Source organism: Elephas maximus, chromosome 19 (assembly GCF_024166365.1).
Source record: "Elephas maximus indicus isolate mEleMax1 chromosome 19, mEleMax1 primary haplotype, whole genome shotgun sequence".
Taxonomy (NCBI): Eukaryota; Metazoa; Chordata; class Mammalia; order Proboscidea; family Elephantidae; genus Elephas; species Elephas maximus.
Window position 1 is genome coordinate 29,543,289 of NC_064837.1, and position 17,488 is coordinate 29,560,776.

The 17,488-nt window shown below is 45.2% G+C and overlaps 1 non-coding gene across 1 annotated transcript; it reads right to left on the bottom strand.

The window, feature by feature from the left end:
* Positions 1-5,712: 5,712 nt before the first annotated feature.
* LOC126063426 (U6 spliceosomal RNA) lies at positions 5,713-5,819 on the bottom strand. The gene has a single exon (XR_007514366.1). It is a non-coding gene; the product is annotated as a U6 spliceosomal RNA (small nuclear RNA).
* Positions 5,820-17,488: the final 11,669 nt, after the last annotated feature.

Consider the following 17,488-nt stretch of genomic DNA (forward strand, 5'->3'; position numbering starts at 1 on the left):
TGCATGGCCTAAAGTATGACTCGTGTTCCCAAGGGTAAGCTCCCTAGCAACTGATGACACATTTCCAAGGTGTCACACGATTGGACACCAAGAGTTGACACCTGGCTGAAAAAAGAAACAAACTTGGTTACTTTATGGGGTCTGAAATCGATTTATCCTCCATCCTCAAAACCAGTTACCAAAGAGCCCCTCAACCCTTATAAATTTGACTAACTCCCAGATTCTTTCTGAGTTATATTGTGATAACACAGTTTGGTTTTATTATTATTGGTGAGATGGAGAGGGTTAACGTTTCTTCTATGACTCTCCAAGCTTAAGTTTAAGATCCAAAGCCACAGGGTGATAAAGAAGGAGACGGTATCATTAGGAGCGGAGAAGAGACAGTTGAGAGGTGAGAGAAGGCTTTGGCACGCACCTGTCACCATAGGAGATATTGAAGAATTGATGGGATTCTCATTGGCAAGTGAGTGGCATATCACTCTTCCCCCTGTTCCATCTCAACCTCTTCAATACACGCGCACGCACACACTCACTTATATCGTATCCTGCAATGTTAAGGGAGACCAGAATTATATGAAGGCAACTATTTGGAGTTGGTACCTGCAAAATGAGTTAACAACTGCCATAGTGACATTGGGGGAGGGGTGCAGGTTGTGTAGGGCCTTTGCTTCTCTACGGTGGAAAGCCACCAGAAGTTTTGAAGAGGCAAGATGAGGTCTGACTTAACGTTTTTAAAAAGAACCCCTTTGGACACAAGGACAGAAGCAAGGAAACCATTTAGAAGGCTATTGAAATTTATCAGGTGATAGGTGATGGCAGCTTGACTCAGGATGTAGCTGTGGAGGTGATAAGAAGCGGGAAGGTTCTGAATACATTTTGTAAATAAGGCAGATAGGACTGACTGACAGAATGGACTTAGAGAGTGAGGGAAGGGGTGGAGTCAAGGATGACACCAAGGATTTGAGCCAGAGCAAAGGATGGGTTGACTTAACATTTACAAAGATGAGGAAGACTATGGGAGGAGCATGCTTGGAAAGAGAACATCAAGACTTTGTTTGGAAACATGTTAAGCTTGATTTGCTTATTAGATGTCTAAGAGGAGATGTTGAATAGGCAGCTAGAAATATGAGTCTAGATTAAGGTATGTACAGGAAACTAAGATTCAGGATGGTTAAGACACTTGCCCAAGGTCACACAGCCAACAAGTGGCAGACATCAGGGTGTCAGTATCTGACATCAAAGCCTGAGTTAACCTTGTGTCATATTGCTTCCCCAGTAATCCTTGGTTTTTAAGAGTGAGAGAACATAGTGGAAGTTTCCAGGCTGCTGGCCCATGGCCTTGTCATGGCCTTAAAAAAATTAGGGACTAGTAATTCTCCTCCCTGCCCCAACCTGAGTTATTCCTAGGTTGGGTCTACATCTGCATGCCCTCTCAGCACGGACTTGCCTTTCGAAGAAATCATTTCCCAGGAAATGGGCACCCTGTGTCTCTCTGTACATGTGAATAGAGTGGGAGGAAGGGAGAGTTGTTGAGGCTCTTTTCTTTCTTTCTTTTCTCATTTTTTTGGGAAACTGTCCAGGGGACGTGGTGTTACTACTGCTGGTGGCAACGACTCCTACAATCAGAGCTATTTCGAAGCAAAGAACTAATTTACTGCATGAATGACTTTAGCTCAAAAGAAGAAATAAGGACGCTCAGGAGTCCTAAGGGAGCAGAATAATAGGGTAATTTACACGGGGAGACGAGGGAGATGGGAGATACACGCAGGGTAATTCTTTTGCATAATCTTTATTTTATATTTCTGCCCTTTTTCCCTTTGCCTCTCTGGGGGCAGAACCCTAGCTCAGAGACGGCTGTGGCCATCCCTGGTGTTGGTATCTGAAGGGGATGAAAGGGCAAGGGAGGCGAGGCTGTCCAGGCTGAGAAAGGGAAGGTTCGGAGGTAGGATCATGGCTATTTGCTAACATCAGCTTCTGTTGAGGGGATGCTCTGTGGGAGGGTCCCATTGAGCCTTGGGGAGAGGTGAGGGTTTGCAGAGGGCAGGGCCATATGCCTACGCAGATCGAGTGCTGTGTACCAAGTTGCTGCTGTCTAAGGGTTATAAAGCTTGGGATGGATGGTCTCACACAAAGAACTCGCTATTATCCTGGATGCTTAATTTCCCAGCATGGAGAGGAGCCAGGCTGGCAGAGCTTTTGGAGAACATTTAGTCCAAGACCTGTACATTCTGTATTGAGTAAACCACCAAGGCCTGGGTTCCAGTCCTGACTCCAGCATATACTATCTACTTGACCTTGGCCAGACCCTAAAGCTCTGAGTTTCCTCATGTGTAAAATCAAGATTGTCATCTTCACTAGAGTTGTGAGGAGAAAATGAGGTGAAGCCTGACAAAGCACTTTGAAAACTGCAAAGCACCATGTAAATGTGAGTTATTGTTATTGTTTATTGTTCTTGGAGAAATTGAGTCCCAGAGGGGTGATGTGACTCAGCTGAGGTCACATTGCAAGAAAAAGGCAGAATGAAGACTCAAACCTGAGTCTCCAGTGCATTTCCCACAGAACAGACAGTGTTGTATAGTGGTTAAGAGTACAAACTTTGGAGCCAGATTGTCAGGTGTAGGACTTCGGGTAAATTAGTTAACTTCCCTGTGCCTCAATTTCCCTGTAATAATACCTACTTCATGAAGTTGTTATGAGTTATAAAATGAGTTATATGAGCTAATAAATAAGACCAAGAAAGAAGAAATGAGAGCTGCATGCAGCAAAAATAAAACAAAACAAAAACCAAACCGATGGTGGTCAAGTTGATTCTGACTCATGGTGACCCTAGTGTTACAGAGTAGAACTTCTCCACAGGGTTTTCTTGCCTGTAATCTTTACAGAAGATCACCAGGCCTTTCTTTCACAGCACCATTAGGTGGGCTCAAACCACCAGCCTTTAGGTTGGCAGCCATTTGTACCACCTAGATACCTTCAAGATGAGTTCTTACTCCAGCTCTGCCACCTAAGGATGACCCTGGGTAAGTCAGTCTCTCCAAAGTCCAAACTCTTTGTCTATTAAATGTTCTAACAACCCCTTCCCAACATGTCCAGACAACAGGGTTTTTGTAAATCCAAATGGAAAGCCTCATAAATTATGAAGTTCTGTGAACATATGAAGATTATTCCTGGCAGTACAGATCCCTGAAACAAGTCTTCCAGACAATGTTGGATTGCAGTCCTTCCCGAATGTAGAAGGATGCTCAGGGCCCTCTGTGGCACAAACCTGACCAGGGGTCTTCCCAGAGTAGACGTAAGAGAGAGAGGTGAGAGGGAAAGTCAGCTACATGTTCCACACCAACCCCCACCTCCTACCACATCCCTCCAGGTGAAACCGAGCTAATCGTATATGTCTGCATCTTTCAAAATTCCATATCTGACACCTCCCCTCCAGAAAGACTGCAAGAGATTGTCACACCCCTCCCAGTAATGGCATCACTAGGGGGTTGCAAACCATACTGGGTGGCACTGTCAAAGGGGGTTACATCAAAATGACTGTCTATAAAATTTCTGTGCAGTGTTTCAGCAGAAATTTATTATTTTTTTATAAAAATACTCCCGTAGTTAGTTATAACAACAAAAACATTTTTAATAAGCCCAGCTTACATGTATTAATATACATACAAGGCTAAAACTCTCTGCTAATTTACTTTTTTTTTTACATGTTTAATTTTTTTTTTTAATTTTTATTGAGCTTCAAGTGAACGTTTACAAATCAAGTCAATCTGTCACATATAAGTTTATATACCTTACTCCATACTCCCACTTACTCTCCCCCTAATGAGTCAGCCCTTCCAGTCTCTCCTTTCATGACAATTTCGCCAGCTTCCACCCCTCTCTACCCTCCCATCCCCCCTCCAGACAGGAGATGCCAACACAGTCTCAAGTGTCCACCTGATACAAATAGCTCACTCTTCATCAGCATCTCTCTCCTACCCACTGTCCAGTCCCTTCCATGTCTGATGAGTTGTCTTCGGGAATGGCTCCTGTCTTGGGCCAACAGAAGATTTGGGGACCATGACCACCGGGATTCCTCTAGTCTCAGTCAGGCCATTAAGTAAGGTCTTTTTGTGCAAATTTGGGGTCTGCATCCCACTGATCTCCCACTCCCTCAGGGGTTCTCTGTTGTGCTCCCTGTCAGGGCAGTCATCAGTTGTGGCCGGGCACCAACTAGTTCTTCTGGTCTCAGGATGATGTAAGTCTCTGGTTCATGTGGCCCTTTCTGTCTCTTGGGCTCATAGTTATCGTGTGACCTTGGTGTTCTTCATTCTACTTTGATCCAGGTAGGTTGAGACCAATTGATGCATCTTAGATGGCCGCTTGTTAGCATTTAAGACCCCAGATGCCACATTTCAAAGTGGGATGCAGAATGTTTTCATAATAGAATTATTTTGCCAATTGACTGAGAAGTCCCCGCAAACCATGGTCCCCAAACCCCCGCCCTTGCTCCGCTGACCTTTGAAGCATTCAGTTTATCCTGGGAACTTCTTTGCTTTTCGTCCAGTCCAGTTGAGCTGACCTTCCATGTATTGAGTATTGTCCTTCCCTTCACCTAAAGCAGTTCTTATCTACTAACTAATCAGTAAAAAAACCCTCTCCCTCCCTCCCTCCCTCGTAACCACAAAAGTATGTGTTCTTCTCAGTTTATACTATTACTCAAGATTCTATAATAGTGGTTTTATACAATATTTGTCCTTTTGCCTCTGACTAATTTCACTCAGCATAATGCCTTCCAGGTTCCTCCATGTTATGAAATGTTTCACAGACTCGTCATTGTTCTTTATCGATGCGTAGTATTCCATTGTGTGAATATACCACAATTTATTTAACCATTCATCCGTTGATGGACACCTTGGTTGCTTCCAGCTTTTTGCTATTGTAAACAGAGCTGTGATAAACATGGGTGTGCATATATCTGCTTGTGTGAAGGCTCTTATTTCTCTAGGGTATATTCCGAGGAGTGGGATTTCTGGGTTGTATACTAGTTCTATTTCTAACTGTTTAAGATAACGCCAGATAGATTTCCAAAGTGGTTGTACCATTTTACATTCCCACCAGCAGTGTATAAGAGTTCCAGTCTCTCTGCAGCCTCTCCAACATTTATTATTTTGTGTTTTTTGGATTAATGCCAGCCTTGTTGGAGTGAAATGGAATCTCATCGTCGTTTTAATTTGCATTTCTCTAATGGCTAATGATCGAGAGCATTTTCTCATGTATCTGTTAGCTGCCTGAATATCTTCTTTAGTGAAGTGCGTGTTCATATCCTTTGCCCACTTCTTCATTGGGTTGTTTGTCTTTTTGTGGTTGAGTTTTGACAGAATCATATAGATTTTAGAGATCAGGCGCTGGTCGGAGATGTCATAGCTGAAAATTCTTTCCCGGTCTGTAGGTAATCTTTTTACTCTTTTGGGGAAGTCTTTAGATGAGCATAGGTGTTTGATTTTTAGGAGCTCCCAGTTATCTGGTTTGTCTTCGTCATTTTTGATAATGTTTTGTATTCTGTTTATGCCTTGTATTAGGGCTCCTAAGGTTATCCCTATTTTTTCTTCCATGATCTTTATCGTTTTAGTCTTTATGTTTAGGTCTTTGATCCACTTGGAGTTAGTTTTTGTGCATGGTGTGAGGTATGGGTCCTGTTTCATTTTATTGCTAATGGATATCTAGTTATGCCAGAAAAATATGGAATGCTTCACGAGTTTGCGTGTCATCCTTGCACAGGGGCCATGCTAATCTTCTCTGTATCGTTCCAATTTTAGTATATGTGCTGCCGAAGCGAGCACCTAATTTACTTTTTGAACCTTCTAATGCACTCAGGTCAGAGCTGTCATTATTACCCAATTACAATGACGCTTTGAATCACGTAGTTATGTCTGCACGCACTACAAGCACGCACTGTTGTTTTCATTGCTGCCAGTGTTTTTATAATCACTGACTTTGTCAAAAGTTCTGGTGTTTTAGCTACAATATTGTGGTAATTAGTATTTGTGACCCATATCAACAACTTTTTTTGAGAATGAAGTAGTAATTGAAGGAAAAGAAGGAGAAAAATCAAAAAAGGCTTCCACCCAATTCTTCAGACATGGATTGGACTGGACAATGGGTTGGAGAGGGATGCTGGTGAGGAGTGAGCTTCTTGGATCAGGTGGACACTTGAGACTATGTTGGCATCTCCTGCCTGGAGGGGAGATGAGAGGGTGGAGGGGGTTAGAAGCTGGCGAAAAGGACACGAAAAGAGAGAATGGAGGGAGAGAGCAGGCTGTCTCATTAGGGGGAGAGTAATTGGGAGTGTGTAGCAAGGCGTACATGGGTTTTTGTGTGAGAGACTGACTTGATTCATAAACTTTCACTTAAAGCACAATAAAAATCATTAAAAAAAAAAACAAAAGGCTTCCGCTCAGTTACTAATAACGTTGTAACTAATGATGTAATTCCATGTAGAAAGATTTTACGATTGTTAGTATTCATATAATCTACGAAATATTACATTGAAGAAAATTACAACTCTATTTATCACACATTATTGTATGATTAAGATTGATAATAAACACTGAGCATCCTGTATGGTCTGGTATGGGAAGAGGTCCATGGGGGGAGTGACATGAGATACCGCACTGGGTGATGCCAATCCCAATAACACCACTACTTCCCGGGCTACTGTTGTTCCTTGTATAAATGGCTAACTCTCAATTAACTGGAGTAAAGAGACACAGGGCATGGATGGAAGTCACTGATAATCCCAAGTCACAGATAAAATAAAGCTGTTGTTAACCCCCCATTATAAGTTATCAGATTACTGTGATTAAGGGGAACGCTGAGCCTGTGGTTAAGGGGAGCACTGCTCACTTCCCAGAAGGGGCTTGGAAGCTGAACAGGGAATGACGAATGCAATTGCAGAAAGGATTCTGCCTTGGGCTCAGGAAGCTGGGGTGGAGAAGGAGATCGGAGGTGGGCTTTCGTGTTGAGGCATGGATAGGGGCTTACCGGACCCTCCAACATCAAATCCCAGACATTCTTCCTTCACAGAAGAAACCTCTATATACCCTAATCACTTCTGCTAAGCTTTGGGAGAGGTGAGCACATCTCAGTCTTAAAAGTATTTTAACCAGAGTTAACACATTAATTGGAGTTCCTGGGAGATGCAAACAGTTAAGATCTTGACTACTAACCCGAAGGTTGGAGGTTCAAACCCATCCAGAGGTAGCTCAGAAGAGTCCTAGCAATCTGCTTCAGAAAATTCACAGCCTTGGAAACTCTATGAGGCAGTTCTAGTCTATCCTATAGGGTCGCTGTCATGGATTCAATTGTGTCCCCCCAAAATATGTGTCGACTTGGTTAGGCCCCGATTTCTAGTATTGTGTGGTCGTCCTTCATTTTGTGATCTGATGTAATTATCGTGTGTGTTGTCAATCCTAATCTCTGCCTGTGGTTCATGAGGCAAGATTAGGCTATGTTAAAGAGGATGAGGTGGGATGAAACACCCTTACTCAGGTCACAGCCCTGATCTAATGTAAGGGGAGTTTCCCTGGGGTATAACTTGCATCACTTTTTATCTTACAAGAGATAAAAGGAGGGAGAAGCAAACAGGAGGACTTCCTACCACCAAGAAAGAAGAACCAGGAGAGGAATGTGTCCTTTGGACCCAGGGTCTCTGCATTGAGAAACTCCTAGACCTCGGTGAAAATTGACGACAACAACCTTCTCCCAGAGCCGACAGAGAGAGAAAGACTTCCCCTGGAGCTGGCACCCTGAGTTCAGACTTCTATCCTCCTAGGCTATGAGAGAATAAATGTTTGTTAAACTACCCACTTGTAGCAGCACCAGAAAACTAAGACAGTCACTATGAGTCAGAATTGACGTGACAGCAACGAGCTTTTCAGAGTCTGTTATACTGTTATTTATTTGTTACCTTTCCAACTCCCCTACCAGACTGGAAACACTGTGAGGGAAGGAACTGTGTCTAATTCACTTTATGGCCCCGTACCCAGTGCCTGACATACCATAGGTGTTCAACAAAAGTATGTTGGGTTAATGTTTGTTGAATTTAGCAATTAAAATATATCATTAGTTGTTAGGGAGAATTTCTAGATGGCTGTCATCTGTACCTCTTTTACCTTTTCCAGGATTTCGGGAGCAACAGGAGCCTTGATCCCTAAATTCTTCTCTTCCCCAGGACCTGGACAGCTCAGGGGAAACCCTAGAAGCCGTTGGAAGATGAGGAGCCTAAACTAAAGGAGCTGAGTTCCTAATGCTGCCAGTGACAGGGACTCACTCAATTAAGCTTGTTGGGGGATGAGGAAGGAGAACCCAAGGAATACTTCAAAACATCCTGCTTCCTAAATCCCAAAGTAATTGCCAGTCTGATCTGGACATGGGGCTCATCTTCTTTGGAAGCAGAAGCATGGACAAACGGACTTTGATCACACTTTTCTTCCTTGGCCAGAAAATTCAGCCTCAGCCAGGTCAGCTTTATGTGCACTGACATTCCATGTTCCAGGCCTCTTGGTCCATCCACCATAATTAAGCAGCCACAATATCTCCATAAAGGGCAGGTAATTGCCACAAACACATGATCAGGAGTTATTCTCTGTTACCTGTACATAAATGTTCCTACTCAATGTGTAAAAGTACCTATGCTATGACTGAATGCGCTCTAAGTTTATGGCTGTAGCTGTTGGGTTGCTGTAGCCTGTGGTTTTATAGCCCTAATTTCATAATAAACCTTAGTTTTAATTTTCCTCCTTCTACCCTGCAGCCAGAGTCTCCTGGATGTGGGGGAAGGGAGAGAGTTCCTGCACAATTGCTCCAGGCCACCTGTCACAGCAAAAACCCTTGCTAGAGCCAAGCCAACCCACCTGCTCCTTCATCAAAGAGGAAGGTCACCTACCCTGTGGGGAGGAGGCCTGGGCAGCCCAGATGCCCTCCGTGTCAGAAGCCTGAGCCTTGAAAGCGGCAAGTTTGCTCTGTAAATGTACCAGGGCAGTGCCAGCTGTTCACAGGCCCAGGAGATGTCCAAGCTGGGGCAAAGGGAAGGCAGGGGCCAGATAAACAGGTCAGGAGAAGAAAGCCTGACAGTTCCAAGACCTGTCCCTAACCATAGGCACAGCATCATTAAACAAGAGCAAAGAGAGGAAGCAGGTTGCTAACTCTGCTGCTGTCTGTGGTGCTGAATCATTCCCGTAACCTCAGCCCTGAATGTTTCTTCTCACCACAGGGTCTGGTGACTCGTAGCCAAACTTCCATTGCTTTTATTTCCTGTCTTGATGAAATTTTAGCAATATTTATACTGTTGTAGAACAAAAAGAACCATGTCTAGTGCTTCACAACTGATGCCATTGGTTTCAAGTAATTTGGACAATTACATTGCATTTTCAACATTTACATGCAAATGTTTTCCTTTGGGAATTTTGGGGGCTCCTTCCCCTACACAACGTTGCCACTCACATAACCCCTATCTATGATGTAGAAGTGAGAAGTGGTGGGAGGATGGACTCAGCAGGAGCAACTGGGTGAATAAAATTGATCCCAGCAGGATGGCTTCCCTCCTGCAGATTTACTATTCTAGGGAGCCACCAAACGACCCTTGTGGAGCAGAGCGGGTTGTTTGAACATTTCCAATTTTACAAAGCTAGTTAGTGTGACAAGAAACTTCCCCAAGAGGCAAATTTGAGATCTGGAGGGCAAGGATAAGGAGACAGAAACCCCATCCCAGCTCCACTTTCCAGAGAAGACAGAAGAGGGAGTCTACCCAGAGAGGAAATCTGGTATTTCATCTGCTTCAACCAAGACAGGGGCTGCAGATTAGAAAAGACGGGAAATTTGAAAGGACTCAATGACAGATTCTTTTAGGCCCATTCTCTTCCTATCCCTAGACCTGCCACTTACTTCCTCCTGCCAAGGTTCAAAAGTTTAAAAACTATGTTTTTATTTTTAAAACTTTTTTTAATTGTGCATAGGTGAAAGTTTACAGAGCAAATTAGTTTCCCATTTGACAGTCTGTACATAAAGTGTTCTACAACATTGGTTTCATTCCCCCACAATGTGTCAGCGCTCTCCCCATTTCCGTCCTAGATTCCCTGTTTCTGTTCATCCTGATTTTCTATCCCTTCCTGCCTTCTCATCTTTGCTTTTGGGCAAATGTTACCATTTTGATCTTGTATAATTGGTTGTTCTAAGGAGCACGTCCCTCTCGGTTGTTATTGTTTATTTTATGGGCCTGTTTATAGTTTGGCTAAAAGGTGGTCTCTGGGGATGGCTTCAGTTCCAGTTCAGAAGGATGTTTTAGGGCCATAGTCTCAGGGGTTTCTCCAGTCTCTGTCAGAGCAGCAAGTCTGGTCTTTTTTTTTTTTTTTTTAATTTGATTTTTTGTTCTACAATTTTTTTCTCCCATTCTGTCTGGAACCTTCTGTTGTGATCCCAGTCAGAGCACTTGGTAGTGGTAGCTGAGCACCATCTATTTCTTCCAATCTTGGGGTCACATTAGCTGTGGTTCATATGGTCCATTAGTCCTTTGAATTAGTTGCTCCCCTTTGTATTTGGTTTCTTTCACTCTCCTTTTCTCTGGATGGTAAGAGACCAATAGATGTAATGGCTGCTTGCAAACTTTTAAGAGCCCAGATGCAACTCATCGAAGTCAGATGTAAAGCTTTATCTTTACGAACTGTCATGCCAGTTGTCATCGAGGACCCCTGAGTCTGTGGTCCTGGCACTTATTTTGAAGTGAGCCAGGCATTGCACCGCTAGACCTCTGCTTCCATATCTGTAAAACTAGTATGATAATAATAATTCTTTCTGCACAGGATTCTTAATAAGGATTAAATAATAATAAATGCAAAACATCAAAGCATGATGAGGACTCAATGAACGTTGGATTCTTTTCTGTCTTTTCTTTGCACCTCACTAGTCTCAGTTTGACAACGAAACTTTGGACACCTACTCAAAACTCCAAGAAGGCAAAGACCACTTGAACCTGAGATTCCAGCGTTGCATTCAAGCCAATTCCGACTCATGGTGACCCCATATCTCAGAGGAGAACGGTGTATGTTTCATAGTGTTTTCAACGGCTGATTTTTTGGAAGTGGATCACCAGGCCTCTGGGTGGACTCAAACCTCCAAACTTTCAGTTAGCAGCAAGTGCATTGATCGTTTACACCACTCAGGGACTGCTGAAGTTGAGATTACTGAGGTTCCCACTCCTACCTCACTCTAAAACCATGAGTGGAGAGAAAAGCGTGGCCCTCTGGGGCCAGTTCTAATGCTTTTCAGACTTCTGGGTAAATCTTAAGGTCATGGTGATCAGTTATTAATGTAAGGAACTTTGTCACCCTGTGGAATAGAGCACCAAAAGGGAAGAAAAAAGAGCCATAGGAGTAAATGAACTGTTGTTCTTTTTCTTCTCTAGATCTCCAATTCTTCTCCATGACACCCTCTGCCTAATACGCAGGGAAGTTTGGAAAAATAAACATAAATAGCAGCCCTGAGCCATGCAGCCAGGGAGCGCACATCAAAAACAGCATCAGGGTTGGGGTGTCCCTGAGAGGAAGTGTCTCCAGAGGAAAACATAATAATGGGTGTATGGAGTGTGGGAGTTGGTTCCATTTAGTGCTAATTTGTTTGCGCTGAGTTACCTTCTTCTATTTTACAGCTTTAGCAGCTCCCCACAAGTTGTGGAAAGGCTAGAGGTAATTGGCTAATTTAACCTAACTCCAGTGGCCCCTCCAGTATCTCTCAATTTGATGCCTAATTTATATGGTGTCGAGGAAAGAGCTCTGACTTCGACATCTTAAGGAGACCAGCTCAATTCATTGGTTCTGGTGAAGTCCCTTTCCTTCTCTGAACTACGGTTACCCAATCTATAAAGTGAGAGGGTTGGACTAAATGCCCTCTAAGCTCCCTTTGGAAACACTGGTGGCGTAGTGATTAAGAGCTATGGCTGCTAACCAAAAAGGTCAGCAGTTCGAATCCACCAGCACTCCTTGGAAACTCTATGGGCAGTTCTACTCTGTCCTATAGGGTCTCTATGAGTCAGAATCGACTCCATGGCAACAAGGTTTCTAAACTCCCTTAGCCCTGATCCTGTTGTATGTATACTCTGGCTTGTACAAGCTGCTTGGAGCCAGGATTTAAATCTTGTACTTTGGCTGTGTCAGCCACATCTCTGAATACAGTACTTGCCACATGTATGCATGACACTTAACAGCTGACAAATGGAAAAAGTATGACTATAATTGGTTTGGATCTAATATGGGTGATCCTTGTTGGTGCCAAGCTCCTTAAGACCATGAAAAACTCAAGTCTCCACAAAGAAGAGGGGGTGTTGACTGAGAAGAATTGCGGGGGGGAATAAAAAAAGACTGGCAAAAGCTAGAAAAAAAACCAGAGAGATTTCCTAAATCCAATCCATCGTTTAACAAATGAGAAAACTAAGGCCCAGAGAGAGTGGAAGACTCTTCTGAGGTTATATGATGACCGTGTCAAGACTGGGACTAGGTGTATGCTTAGGGCTTCCAGCTCATTCTTTCATAATTTAACAAAGAGTGAGACATGGAATCAATACGTTTATTTTTATTTGAGCTTTTCTGCCCAAAATGACAAAGTATGGATCTTGAGAAGCCTTTGCTCAAGGTTCTTTGTTACAGTCGCTGTTGAACAAATTTAGAAAGTAAGGGCTCCCGTCCTGGAGATGGGTTTGCTCACACACAAGAACACACATACACACACACACTTCTCAGCTCTAATCTCCTTTATTGCTGGGCCCTGGTGGCACAGTGGTTAAGAGGCATGGCTGCTTACCAAAAGATCAGCAGTTGGAATCTGCCAGCCGCTCCTTGGAACCCTAAGAGGCAGTTCCACTCTGTCCTATTGGGTCGCTATGAGTCAGAATCAACTTGACAGCAATAGGCTTCAGTCTTTTTGGTTTGCTGAGAGTAAGGAGTCTGACTCACCTCTCTCCAAGAGAAGACCACCTGAGGGCGGGGACCATCCTTTTTCCTCCAGCAGCCAGTTTCATACTGTTTTTCAGTCATCTTTCTGCATCTGAACTTTTTATCTCCCCCTTTTTTTCAGAGGGTGGCGAAAATGGTTTGCTCTCAGCTACTAACCTAAAGGTTGGTGGTTCAAACGCACTCAGTGGTACAGTGGAAAAAAGGCCTGGGAATCTACTTCCATAAAGTCTACAGCCATGAGGACCCTGTGGAGCTTAGTTTCTACTCTCTAACACACAGGGTTGCCATGAGTTGGAATTGACCTGATGGCAATGGGTTTTTTTGTTTGTTTGTTTGTTTTTTTCAGTTCCCCTAACTTCTTCAGGTTAGGCCTCTTCCCAAAACAAGAAGGTCTCCCTCACCAGCCCAGTAATTCCGTAAGAAAGATAGCCACAATATCATGTCGGGCTGGGTACTCCTCCCTAGCAGGCAGGCAGAGGCATCTCTAGGCATGACAGGCAAATGCCTGTGTCTTCCTGTTATTCCTCAATAGTTAGCATGATAGTGTAAGCTCAGAGGAAGGGAGTAATTAGAAGAAAATTATACTCGGGCAAGGAGTCCTCTCAGGAACCAGACACCTTCCTAAACGCGCGAAGAAAGTATAGCACCCCAGGAGCTGGAAATCTCTCGTTACATTTTTACAAGTTCACATCCTCCTCCTACTCCTGAAACATCTCATTATTCAGTGTATCCAGTGCCAGGAAAGTGTCTGGGAACCTTGGTGCTAAGCTGCTAATTGAGGTCTGTGACTGGGTGGGAAGGGGCAAGGAAGGAGGAGTTACAGTGCCACAGAGAAATTGTTCCAGGTTTCCTTGCTTGCTGGGGTCCTGAGGCTGGGCTCTGTCTTTACCTCCACCTTGATGGCATAGCTAGAAGCAGGAGCCAAAGGACTCAGAGGGTCCGAAGGTAGACGTGATGAGGTCCTGAGAGGCCAAAAGGTCCCACTCTAGTTTACTATAACAAAGATCAGGCTAAATGCTCTGATGTCACCCAAGCCATTCAGGGCTCTCAACTTGAGAGGGATGCCCCCAAACTCTCACCTCTGGAGCATAGAAAGGCAGCACTAAGCAGGACTTCAGAAAATCATTTAGTCTAATATTCTCATTTTACAGATGGGTAGATTGAGAACCAGAGAGATTCACAAGGCAATTTAGCTTTGAGGTCCATTTCTCCAACTCAGAATTCCCAATGCCTGGTCAGGAGAGAGCCACCACAGTAAAGTGGAGAGGGCTCTGGAGTCAGACAGGGTTGGTGTTCAAATTCTGGCCCTCCCACCTGAAAAGGTCTGTGTTCTTGGGCAAGTCACTTAACCTCTCTGAGTCTGGTGGTGATGGGTTATTGTGAGGCTTTAATGAGATAGCATAGGTGGAAGTGCTTCATACATAGAAGATAGTCAGAGAAGTAAATTCTCTTTCCCCAGTCTGTATTTCCTCTGACCAGCAGTCCACCCCAGCTTCCTCTTGATCCGGACCAGCTCCTTTGTTCTTCTCGTCAGCCTGGAGGTTGTCAACCCTCAGTTTTCCCACCTGGACTCCCTGTCCCCAGAGCAAGTCAGGATTGACGATAAGCGTTCTTCAGTCCCTTCTGAGCCCTCTACCTCTCTGGCTCCATCCTTTTTTTGTCTTTGCACCCAGCTCCAATGGGCAGCAAAAATTCTTACGTAACCAAGAGGAAGTAGGGAGCAGAGCACAGGTGGGAGGAAACAGACAAGGTCAGTGTGCCGGTCCCTTTGTTCCAGGAAAATAAGTGTAATTTCCATTCCTTTCCACGGGAAGCTGGGTACAAGAGTGAGCGTGGCTGCAGCCAAGGTGTTGCCGTGGTGAGTAATGGCCCTAGCAATGGCTCTGCCCTCAGCTTGCACCTCATGGCCCAAAGATGAACTTAGGGCCAGTGAGTCGTGAGGGGGTGAGGGACAACGGCTTCAACTCAGCCATGGGCCCCTCACCAGCTCCTCATCACCCTGCTTTATTTCTCTTCCCCAGGGAGCCCTCCAAACCTCATTTCAGAGGTGCTGCTAGGCTCATTTGATTCACTGCACAAGGGGGAGACAGAGGCGCAGAGAGGGGAAGGGGCTCCCTGAAGCCTCACAGCCGCTCAGAACCCGGCATCTTCTGAGCCACAGGTGCTTGCTTTCTCCTACAGAGGCTGCAGGGCTTTCTGACCCTCCCCTAGGCCCTCCCACTAGGCCATGCACTTATCTACAAAGGAAAGAATTAAGGCCCAGACAGGGTTTGAATGTCATCTCACTAATTGTGTGGCTTTAGGAAAATTACCTATCCTCAATTTTCCCATCTATAAGGGTGATAATGGTAGCATTTATGGGACCATTAGAGGATGGAATAGGTCAGTGTATTTAAAGTTGTAGACACAGGGTCTGGAACACAGTAGGTGCTTAATATGCATTAGTTCCCCTCTCAGACTCATTCACAGACCCTGTCAATTTTTCTACTCTCCATTTTCTTTTTTGAAAGCTCCCAGAGGGGGCAAGAATATCCATGGAGAGCTCACACTGTTTGTCCTCAGCCTCCTATTGAATGGCCTCTGGTGGAAATTAAAGCCCAGGGATGGAAATTCTGTTCCCCAGAGGGACCAGAGGTCCCCAGGCCTGGGTTCCCACAACAAAGTAAGAGAGACTCCTGCTGGATCATGTCCCAGCCGGACCCTGAGCATCATTAGATCAGGGGCAGAGACAGGGTAAACCCAAAACACAGTGCCGTCGAGTTGATTCCAACTCATAGCGACCCTGTGGGACAGAGCAGAGCTATTCCATAGGGCTTCCCAGACTGTGATCTTTATGGAAGCAGGCTGCCACATCTTTCTCCCGCGGAGTGGCTGGTGGGTTCCAACTGTCGGTCTTTCGGTTAGCAGCTGAGCCCTTGACCATTGTGCCACCACGGCTCCTTAGAGACAAGGTAGAATATGCTAAATGTCTGTATCTATCACTGTCCCTGACCACCAGGCTTTGGAAGGGCCACCGAGCTCCGTGGTCTAAAGTGTGGCCTGTGTGGGCCATTTGTAGAGTCAAAGGACTTGGTCAAGAGGAACACAGAGGAACAGTTCCCTGAGGGACATGGAGGAAGCTCCTCTCCGTCATGCAGACAGAGCCTCTTGAAGACCTTCTTCCTGACCACATTCACATGGACAGTCTCATGTCTACTGCTGCTTGGAGGTACTTACAGGCTGTAAGCCTGATACCCATGTTTATTGGCACTGCCCCCAGGTAAGTAGGGTGATATAAGCAGGCATGCCTCCTGACTCCTGTCTGATGCTTCCCAGCCTATTTGCTTCTCATTTGAGTCTTAGTCTCACCCAAGGAGGAGCACCCAGAGTCCCACAACACCTGGATGTGGCCCAGCTTTATGCCTGGGCACAATCCCCCAAGCAACAGGCTGCAGCTTCTGCACTTGCTCCGAGGGTGCAAGGACCCGCGGGAAACACCCAGGGAAGCAGCCAGGGTTTGCCTACATGATCCCGCACCCAGTCCTGTGGCCTCGTCACTACCTGGGCCTCTAAGTGCAAGGGGCTTTTAGCTATGAGTTGGGCCTTCCTTGCAGGGAGGCAGAGGCCTGACTGGGTGATATTCCAAGCCTCTTTGCAGACAGCAAATCTGAGAGTTACAGAAGCAAGGTGGCCTCCCAACGTCATACAGGCTGGAGTAGCATTCGTACAGCCCAAAGCCCTGTCTACCTTCCACTGAAGGGCAGCATGCACACACTGGGCACACGTTGTGCTCATACATGCTCCTGCTGGCATGTGGTGCACACAGGCTGGTGTTAGTCAAGGGCTTACTACTGCCACACACCTGTCTTAGGTGATCTGGGAGCTCACTGCTGGATGTAGCAATGATGCTAATTACAGAGACAGGAAGCTGGCTTAGGGCCCAGAGTGGACTGTGAAGAAAAAGCAGAAATACCTCACCCTCCTGTCTCCCTCCCCTTGCCTTGCTCAGCTCTCCTACCCACACCCTGCAGGAGGAAAACAAAACACTCCCCATCCCCTTCCTTGCCCCAGTCCCACCTCCCTAAGCCTCCACCTCCTTGGCTCCCCAGGGGCTTCCAGTTGCATTGCAAAGATGTCCGGGCAGTGGGGAGGTGAGACCAGAATGAAATACACGGAACATCTTATTAGTAAAGGACACCTGAGCCTCTAATTAAAATTTGCCTAATGACCCAACTTCTCTGTCATTTTCACTCTTAGAAACATTAATTTAAGGTGACAGGTACTTAAGGAAAGGGAAAATTAATTTTTCCTTTAAAAAATTAACGGGGAAAAAGAATGGCCTGCTCCGCTCTTATTTATTAATTTTTATTTATTTTTCAAACACCCTTCTGCTCTTTCCCAATAAGAGATAATGTTGAAGAAAAATTCAGGGAGCAGAGGGAGATGGGAAGGAAAGCCAGGGGGTGGGTGGCCTGGTGGTACCCACTTCCCCAAGGGAGGACAGGAAGGGGATACCCTCGGCTAGGGCC